At 51.7% G+C, this 10,302-nt stretch overlaps 1 protein-coding gene across 1 annotated transcript in view; it reads left to right on the top strand.

Moving 5' to 3' along the window:
* Window positions 1-927: 927 nt before the first annotated feature.
* SCN5A (sodium voltage-gated channel alpha subunit 5) overlaps window positions 928-10,302 on the top strand; it is a 96,001-nt gene continuing 86,626 nt past the window's right edge. The window contains exon 1 of the mRNA XM_053600844.1: window positions 928-1,097. The gene's annotated coding sequence lies outside the window, so the exon portion shown is untranslated. The remainder of the gene's footprint in view (window positions 1,098-10,302) is intronic.

Raw genomic sequence — 10,302 nt, 5'->3', positions numbered from 1 at the left:
GTGTGCACGCCTGTGACAGTGTCTGTGTGAGAGACTGTGTACATGTGTCATTGTGTGTGTGTGAAGGTGTAGGTTGTATGTGGCTCAGTAGGGTGAATGTACCTGAGTATGTTTGTGTGTGCCTTGGTGTGGATGTCTGTGTTGGCCGCAAGCTTGCCTCTGTTTCTGTAAGCAGGTGGGTCTGTAGGTGTCTATCGTTTTGCAGATTCCCTGCCGTCACCAAGTGTGTCTACAGTAGAGTGTGGTTCTCAGTGAGTGTGTATCTGTGTCAGTGTGTCAGGGGATTGTCTCTGAGTCATGTGGATGTTGCACTGAGTTTGTCAGCATCTGCCTCAGTGTCAGTGTGTCCATGCGTCTTTCTGGGTCTTGGTGGCTGTCCGTTGTGTCCGTGTGCATCCATCTCAGTGAGTCTGTGTCAGTGTGGGTGTGCGAATGTCAGTGTCTGTCTCAGCATTGATGTATGTTTGTGCCCGCGTGCAAGTGTCAGTGTATGTCCGTGTCCACGTGGGTCTGGTGTAGTGTTCCCAAATCAGTGAGGATGGATGGATGTGTGTGTGTGTGCGCTCCCGCGTGTGCCTGTGTGTGCCAGCGTTTGTCGGTGTGTGCCAGTCCACGTCCGCGTGGGTGGCTATCTGCGGCGAAGCGTCCTCGAGTCGGGGTGTGTGTACCCCACTTGTGCGTGTGTCTGTCTGTCTGCCGGTGTCCTGAGTGGGCGGCTGTGTCGGGGCGCCCCGGGGTCAGTGTGGGGGCGTGCGCCCCAGAGAGTGCCGGTGTGTTCACCCTCCCAGCGGGCGGAGCGCCACGTGCGGAGCCCTGGCGCGTCGCTCTGGGGCGGAGTCAGCCCGGGGCCCCAAGCCCCAGGCCGAGCCCAGGCTGGGCCCGCCCGCGACCCCGCCCCCAGCCCGAGCCCGAGCCGCCCGCGGAGCCCAGGAGCAAGAGCGGAGCAGCAGAGCTGAGACGGCGGCGGCGCCTCTGGGATGTGGGGATCTCGCCCCCAGGGCTGCTGAGCGTGCGCCCAGTGCCCAGAGCCCGGCGCCGAGCAGAGTCCGTGCCGAGCAGCAGTCGCCCACCCCGGGGCTGGGCCGGGGAACCAGCAGGTGAGTTAGCGCCCCCGCCGGGCAGCCCCGGCCGGGCGGAAGCCCCCTCCGCCTGTCGACCCCCAACTTTCCTCTCTGAGGGCCTGAGTCTCCAACCCCTCCGCTCCCCTCCCCTGCCCTGAGCCCGCTGGGCCGCTCCCTCCCCCATTAGTGCCCCCGAGGTGGGAGAGGGAGCAATAGAGGGGTACAGAGCTGCCTGGCTGGAAGGGATCCCCTGGGCGGGCGTCTCTAATCGTCGCGCGTCCCCCTCCCCTTCCCTTTTCTTCCGGGTTTCCCGGTGCGCTGTCGAGGGCCGCGGGAGGGGGAGCTGCGGCCCCAGTTTTTCCGCCCATCCCTGGCGCAGGCTCCAGGAGGGTCCAGGATTAAGGACCTGGATTCCTAAGGCCGGAGACCCCCAAGGTCAGAGCGGCGACTAGACGCGCAGTGAATGTGATTCTAGAGAGAGGGAGCAGGGGGTAATGACCGAGCAGGGCTGGGAATAGGGGAGGAGGCCAAGCACCCCCTATTTCTGGGCCCTGGGGAACCGTCCGCTGGGGCTGCACTCCGTGGGAATGAGATACCTGCGCTTTCGGACCGGAGAGAGATCTCTGTGCGCCCCAATGGAGAGATGCGTGCCCTGAGTGCTTAGAACACCAAGAGATCGCAGTGCCCTCTGACACCCTAAAGGGGCACATCTCTGCTAACTGGTCTCTGTACACTCTGAAAGGGGAAAGATCTCTGTGCTCTGAGACTAGGAAGAGTTCTCTGCCCTTCTCGTTCTGACTTGGAGGGATCCACCTGACCTGAACAGATCCACACGCCCTGACGAGAGGCGAAGCGGCTCTCAACCTCTGTGTTTTTTGATTGTCTTTGGTGGGCGCCCTAGGAGCAAGTGGAGGTACCTAGCCTTATCCAAGGGTTCAAAGGCTGGTGGGCGCCAGAGGTGTGGGGAGTGCTATTTGAGATGATGGGGATGGGGTAGAATGTTAGGGACAAGGCCCTGGCAGAAGGCCTGCTTCGCAAACACCTGTTGGATGGCAACACATGGCCAAATAGGAAGCTATGGCTGAGATAGTGGCAGGACTCTCACTCTTCTCCTTTGTGCCTAGATCTGAGCCTCTTGAGGGATCAATCTCCTCTTGAGGTCCAGGGTTGGCATTCCATTCCACACCACAGGTGCTTCTCCCCATGAGCCTAGATAGCACCATCCAAAGTACCTTATCAGGGCACCTCAGCCCTCCCCCAGGTCCCTACTATTGTTTAGGACCTACAGGGACCCTGAATAGCAGAAACCTTGGTCACCAGGAGCCCAAGCCCTTGCTGCTACCTCGACTCCTTCTCCATGAACTTGCCTTTACCCAGTTAGAGTTGAGCAGGTGCACGTGAGTGGGTGCTAATGATGGAAGGGTGGAATGAGGATGGATCAGGCTGCTGTCCCAGAAGCATGGGGGGGGGGGGTCAGGGGACAGCCAGGGTGTGGAACACAGATTCTATGCTAGAATGCTCAGTTTTGTGCTGAAAATAGCCTCATTAAACCTTTAGTCTAACTGTCTCATCACCATAAATTGTACAGTGGGGAAACCAAGGCCCAGAAGGGATCAAGGACTTATTCAAGGTCACCAAAGAGCCGATGCATTGGGGGTACCACTCAGTGTGAAGATCCCTTGAGAGCTATTCCTGAGAGCCAAGTCAGCCTACAACTAACTCAGAAAAATCTGAGCAGAAGGAGATCTGGGGGGCCAGGAACCAGCATTCAACCCATTGTGGCATAGGCAGCTGCTGTGCTCTAGGGTGCTTGGCCTGTCCCTAGGTGGTGATCAAAGCTCCTCTGGACCTATTCCAGGATTGACTCACTCAGCATAAAGATCAAGCTGGAAGGAGTGGTAAGAAGTAAAAGTGATAGCTGGGGATGGGAGAAGAGAGAAAGCTAGTGCCCAGGCAATCCAAGGAAAAGGGAGTCCTGAGGGCAGCCTGGGACAATGGTAAATGGCAGTCTCTGTTCTGTTCATTAGAGGATGGTTCCTCCTGACCCTTGGAAGGTTACTGGAAGGGTATATAATGATGGAAGTGTGCCCCAGTGCCCACTCAAAGGAGAGATAACTACTTTTGTCCTGGAGAGTCAAGGGTATTTTCTAAGAAAAACAACCATCTACTGGGTTTTGAAAGGTGAATAGGAGTTTTTTCAGGTAAGGACAGTGCAGTCCAGACATAAAGACCAAAACCATACAAAAGCACAGAGATGTGAAAGAGCACGATTCTTTGTTGAGTGATTCGTTAAGTCCTATCGTATGAGAAAGAGAAGTGCTGAGTTAAAGCCAAGCTCATAGTCTTGGGGGCCCTTGTGAGCTCTGCTCAGGATTTGGGAATTTATCCTCAATAATGCTACTAAAAATAGCTAACATTCACTGAGTGCTTTCTGCAGACCAGGCTTTATAAGATTCATATCACTGAATCCTTGCATCAACTCTGGAGGTGGGGATCATAATAACCGCCATTTCGCAGACAGTGAAACTGGAGGCCCAGAAAGGTTAAATAGCTTGCTCACTGTTATTCATCCACTGAGCAGCAGAACTTGGGTTTGAGCCCAGGTGTCATTATCTGCCCTGTACTATACTACCTCCCCAGTGCTGTACCACCTCTCTAGCACAGACCATGGGTGCCATCAAAGTCTTTCAATTGAAAGAGAGGAGACTGGCAGGCTGCCACAGATAATAGAACGTGCGGCATTCCATTTTCCTTCTCCGTTCGCTGATATGCTGTTCTCCCATCCCTAACTTTGATGACTCACTAGGTGCGCTGCCCCTGTATCACTCTTATGAGAGGAGAAAGAGGCAAGTGAAGTTTGGTTGGAAATCTTGAGGGAGAACAAAGAAGTGATAGATGCTTCAAAGTTCTGATTTGAACTCGTAGCACTTCCAGGGAGAGATGCAACATCTAGTAGGTAGTTAGTGGGAAGTATCTGGGAAGAAAGCATGTTAAAGGAAGAGATCTGGACTAGAGGTAGAAACTTAGCAGAGCCTGGTCGTTGGAGACATGGCATTGAATTAGATTGCCCAGAGAGAGTGCAGACTTCTGGTTCTTCATCCTCGTGACATTAGCATCATTTGGGAAGCTTTAAATAGAAAACAGTATGATCATGTTCCACCCCCAGACACACTAATTCGTTTGGTTCTGGGATGGGGCCTGGGCATCAGCAGTTTTAAAAACACCCAGGTGATTCTGTGCCATAGAGGGTAAGAAGGAAGAGGGTTGATTTAGGAGTGTAGAGGTACTCTGGCAGTCCAGGCAGGAGAAGTCTGAAAAGAAGGCTGGGAAGGAGCAGCCAGAGAGGTAGGAGGAGAGCCAGGAGTGGGAGGTATCACAGAAGGCAAGGCAAGTGTATGTCCCAGGGAGGAGGAGAAGTCCCCTGTTTGTTTTTATTGAAAGACTTAAGGATATATATTCTGAGAAGTTCATAGATAGAAAAAGAATGAATAATTTAGAAAGAAGTGTCCATTAGATTGAGCCACAGTGAGGGTGCTGGTTATCTTGGCAAGCAAAACTCTGTTCTCAGCACCTACAGAATGTGGTGCCCAGCACAGATGAGTTCCTGTTGAATGAATGAATGAATGAATGACTTGGTGGGAATGGAAGCCAGGATGGAGTGGGTTGAGGAGTGAACAGGAGGTGACGACGTGGATACAGCATGTGTAGACAGCTCTTTCAAAGAGTTTGATGGTTGGAGAGGGAGGAGAGAGATAGAAGGGAGCTGGGGAGGGGCGCAGTCAAGGAGTTATTGGTAGAGCCTGAAGTGGACACTGCAGGCATGTGTGTCTGTACAGTGCACCCGTGTGTGGGCACTTACGGAGGACAGCCTTTCCCTCAGAGCAAGGAGCCAGAGATCTGTGAGTTAAGATCTTACCAGTGGGATATGCAGTTGTTACGCCTGGACCATGGGGCGGTCAGGGAGACCCAGAGTAAAGTGAGTCTTCCTGTGAATCTCTGAGAGGGAGATTTGGATGCCAGGAACTCTGATTTCTGATGAATAGGGGACAAGAAGGGGAAGGAATCCTTGCTCTGAAGAGAGAAGGGTGTTCTGGAAATCTGGGAACAAGATAAGGTTGTCTAGAGCAAGTATCCAGGGAGATAGAATTTGGAGTGGAGAGGCTAGAGTAAAAGTCCTGAGGCTAAATACACAAAGAAGCCAAGAGAAGAGAAGGCAAAGCTAGTGGGCAGCCTGTGGACAGAGGCTGGATATCACAGAAGCACATCCCTTACAAGGATGACAGAGGTGGCAGAGGGAGCCTGGGACTGTATATCCACTGCCTGCTGCCAGCCCAGGCTGAGCCCAGGGCAGAGGTCTGAGGCAGTGTTCAGCTTGGGATGATGGGGGAGAACTGAGTAGGACACTCAGTGCCTTTGTGCTATGAAAGGTTCTAGAAGGTGTATGAGACACCTGTAACAACTGCTGTCATGGGGTTTACTAGTGGGGTAAGAAAGACTAGGTAGTATTAAATAAATGCAGAAGATAATTTTAGATAGTGATCTGTGCTATAAAGGAATAAAGCAGGATGATGTGATAGTGACTCTAGACTGGCCATTAAGGAAGGCCTCTTTTGTTTTTGTTTTTTTTTTTTTAAGACAGAGTCTCAAGCTGTCACCTTGGGTAGAGTGCTGTGGCATCACAGCTCACAGTAACCTCCAACTCTTGGGCTTAAGCGATTCCCCTTCCTTAGCCTTCAAGTAGCTGGGACTACAGGTGCCCGCCACAACACCCAGCTATTTTGTTGTTGTTGTTGTTGCAGTTGTCATTGTTTTAGCTGGCCCTGGCCGGGCTCAAACCTGCCGGCTGCGGTATATGTGGCCGGCGCCCTACCCACTGAGCTACAGGCACCACCAGGAAAAGCCTCTTAAAGGAGGAGACAGAATTGAGACCTGAATAACAAGAAAGAACCAAACCTGAGGAGAGCTGGGGAAAGAATGTTGAAGAAGGAACTTCAGGTGCAAAGGCCCTGAGGCAGAGACAAGGTCCATGGGCTGGCCCCTGTGGCAGGAGCACAGGGAATGGATGCCTCCATTCATGATGCTCACCCTCTTAGTGGACTGCCCCTTCAGCCTGTCCCTTCGGTTATACACAGCGTACACCACTTGCCTTGGCTGGCAGCAGTTACTGGGGATGAGACTATTTTTAGATACAACTCTCCTCTCCCTGGGCCTAGAACATACCGTGTCTTTTTAAGATGATCAATATGGAATGATCCTATTTATAGAGAGCCCATGTCAGTTCCTGGAGCTTGGGACCCCCCAAAGTGGGGGAAATCCAAGGCTTTGTGGAGGTGTTCACCACAGCTAGTGCAACATTGGGGCCATCTGACTTAGAGATTCTTTGAAATTTGTGTCACTTCCCCTGCTGTGCCTGCCGTCACCCCTTCCCTGAAGAGTCATAGTCATGGGCTGGGGAGCCAGGTACCCAGAATCTCCCCGCTACAACTTCATTTCCCAGAGGAGTACCTGGTGTGTCTCAAACCCCAACAGAATATTTAGTTTGAATTTTGAAGCCAGAGTCTGATGGAACAGTTTGTCGATTTCTTTTGTCTATTCCTTGTTCTGTTTACTATCCTGGAGGAGCAGAAAAGGATAATGAGGACCCCCAAGGCCTCCCAAGTTCACCCTATGGCCAGAGAGAAATCTGCCCAGGACAGGGAGAATGCAAGTCTGGAGTTAGGGGTTCATTCTACCTGGTAGGAGATCAGTGTGGCCCAGAGCAGCCAGGGGAGGCTGCTTGGAAGAGGTGGGATTAAAACCCAACCATGGAGGATGCACAGAATTTGGAGAGGGAAAAGGGATCAGATTGTGTCTCTGGGTGTCCTGTTAGGAGAGAATGTTTATGCTCTGAGGCTTGAGTTCTTTCTCTCCTCTTTAAGTTTCTTCTCCTGCTTAAATCTCCCAGGGAGGTGGTGGAAAGTCATGTACCACTGGGATATTAGCAGAGTAGAGGGATGGAGCTGCTTTCACAGTGTTGGTGTGGGCCCAAGTCCCTCCCCCACTTGGAAATCCTTCTGTCATCATCACTAAGAGCTTTCACAGCCCTGGAAGGCCAAGGGGGCCAGAGCTAGCCACTCCTTAGGCTCAAGGTCACACAGGGATGTGATCAGAGTTCAGCCCAGGACTTCCCCATGCCCTCGCCCACGGAGTTCTCATGCTTTCTGGGAGATTTTGAACAGTAGAAAGGCTTCTCCTGGCATCAGGAGGACAGTAAATGCCTTTCTGGCAGCTATTGATTCCTCGAAGGCCTGTGTGAAGGAAGGACCTGGCTCACAAGGCAGTTTTCAAAGAGATGACAGAGCAGAGAGAGGTAATCTGGCTTTAGCCATCAAATCAGTTCTCAGGCTACATTAGCCATCCCCCCACACTCCTTAGATGATCTATGATAGGGGGAACATAAGACCGTGGGAGGGACCAGCCCAGCCCAATCAATGCTCCTTGCCTGACCATCAAAGCCCCAGCCTCATCAAAAGGGGAGAGAGCAGGAAAGTGCCCCACCAGCCTGGGGCTGCCCAGCTCTGCCACCTCTGGGTGTATTCCCTGGAAACACCCCAGGCCCTGAGTCCATTCTCACGGGGCCCAGGGCCCCACCCAAAGGACACTGACTGGAGTGGGGATGCAGGGAGGCTGAGGGCCAGAGGCCACCCACTACAGCCAGACTTGAGCAAAGTAAGACCCAGAAACCCAGCTGGCCATTTGCAGTGCCAGCCCTGCCACTGTGCTGGGTCAGATGCAGCACAGATTGCCAGTTAAATAAAGCGACAGCTAGTTGCCAACAAAACTGGAAACCCAGGGAAAGCCCCCACTTGCTTGCAGATTTTGGTGCCTATTAGATGTGTAATTGCTGAACTTCTGTTTCAGGAAATGTCTGAAGGATGAAGAGAGAAAACTCCTTAAGGATCCCTTGGGACCTATGGTCCCCAGACATAGCTGGACTTTCAGGTCCCTTCCAATCCTTAAGGACTTGTCCTCGATGGGTCACTTGTGTTCATAGTGCACTGCACAGGGAGCTTAGGTGGCCCTTGCTAACAAGGAAAATGTAAAAATTTCAAAAACTGCATTGAGCAAAAAAAGCCTGACACAACAGAGCCCATACATTGAGATTCCATACATGTGAAACAGGCAAAACTAATTGATGGTGATAGAAATCAATATTTGACTAAAAGGCACAGTGGAGAACATTCTAGGGTGAGGGGAATGCTTGCTATCTTAATTGGGGTGACAATTACACAGGTAACATGCCTTTATCAAAACTCATAAATGTATACCTAAATCTGTGCATTTTCCTATATGTCATGGACACTTTTGTGGCTTGGATTTAGGGTATTGGTGGATTGACTTGTCTCCCTCTGAGTACTGACAGACCCTAGCAGGTAGGTCTCCCAGGTTTCTCTGGGGGCATCTCTGTCTCCTTCAGTGCACACAGTAGGTGTATCATAAATGCCCAGTTGCCATGGCATCCATGCACAGTTCCCCTGTGAAGCCTTTTTTCAGCTCAGGTATTGAGAAAAATAAGTTGGAAGGAACTGGGCTAGAGAGATACTGAAGATGCTGATTGCTGTCGTTTGAGCACTCTTGTGCCATGAAGGTGTTTCTGGGCCACAAGTGGGCACCCTACTGGCATGGTTATGTTTTGTAGGGGTGGGTGTAGCAGAGACGGTCCCGAGTCGGGGGAGAAGCACCCCTGGGTGACTGAGCTGGCTCTGTAACTCTATGGTCTATTAGATTATTCAGGTCCCTACCCTGGAGACCCAGGGTCTGGGTCAGTGCCAGGCTTTGGTTGACAGTTCAGTGCCACTCAGCACATTATGGATTCCCCTGTGCATGTGTACGAGAGCTGACAAGGGAGACCTGGGCCTAGGGAAAGGAGTGCCCTGTGGAGCGGTGCCCTAAATGACCAAGGAGTTTTAGTTGCCCTGGCCTGGCACCCAGGCATTACTCACTAGTCAATAGCTTAGATCAGCTGCCACCAAGCCCCTGCCCTCTCATGCTTACCATGGGGAAGAGGTGCTAAGGAAAAAGCACCTTTAGGGGAAGTCAGCTAAATGCAGGGTTCAGGCCAAAGAACCAGCTCCCCTCAGCTTCCACCACTAGAGGGGAACTCATTGCAGGGACATACCCCCCTCCCACACTCCTGTTTCATCCCTGCCTGGGGAATCACTTTGGCAAAGCAGCAGAGCTAAAGTGGGTGGGGTTTTCCTGTCAGCTGAATTAGCCTCAGCTTCAGCCTCGGTGTTGGAATAAATGAGATGCAAATGTATGTAAATTAGGGCATCCCTGGCTTCTGGGGTGGGTGTGTTCATCTCTGCCTTCAGGAGAGATGGGGGTGATTCTGCAGGACTTCCCAAGATTGCAGGAGGTAGAGACTAGGACAAGAGAAAGATAGGCCCCCCCAGACTCTCCCACCTCTCCCAGAACTAGGGTGTGGATTGGACAGGGTTAATACCATTGCAGCCTCAAAGGAGTGGAGCCTACAGGGAGCTGGTTAGCTAAGAACCGGTGCCTTTGATCTGGGAGCCTGGACCTGAAAGCACAGGCCACCAGCACCAGCTGGCACTCCTGCCAAGCTTTTGTCCACGCTGTTAGCCCGGGAGAGCCGAGACTGTGCACATAATTGCCTGGGCGGAGGGATGATCTGAAACATGCTATCGACCTTCCTTTTCCACACCCCACCATCCCAACCTTTAGCTTGGACTTCCACTGCCACCCACAGCCACTGCTAGAAAACAGGGAGTCTTCTACCCGTCCCCCACCCTTCTTGCACCTCCCCAGCCCCACCCCTAGAGGCCAGCCTGAGGTCAAGCCCCAGAGCAGGTAGAATACTGTTAAGGGCTTTGGGCCTGGTGGCTAGACCTCCGTAGCAGTGCCATCCGGTAGAAATATAATGTGAATTACAAATGCAAGTTACATATACAATTTTAAATTTTCTAGCAGCCACATTTAAAAAAAAATTTTTTTAAAAACAGTGAAATTAATTTTAACACATTTTATTTAATCTACTATAATACGATGTTAAATATTGTGTTTAATTTAGTCGATATTAAAGATTATTAATGAAATAGTTGGTATTCCTTATCACATTAAGCCCATACCTATCAATCCACACTAGCCACATTCCAAGCATGGCCACCATATGCAGAGAGCAAGTGGCTGCCCGAGTGGACACTGCCTGAGCTGAAGAGGGAAACTGCTGGGGAATTGG

Source organism: Nycticebus coucang, chromosome 8 (assembly GCF_027406575.1).
Source record: "Nycticebus coucang isolate mNycCou1 chromosome 8, mNycCou1.pri, whole genome shotgun sequence".
Taxonomy (NCBI): domain Eukaryota; kingdom Metazoa; phylum Chordata; class Mammalia; order Primates; family Lorisidae; genus Nycticebus; species Nycticebus coucang.
Note: the sequence above shows the minus strand (reverse complement) of the source record. Positions and strands in the feature narration are given on the sequence as shown.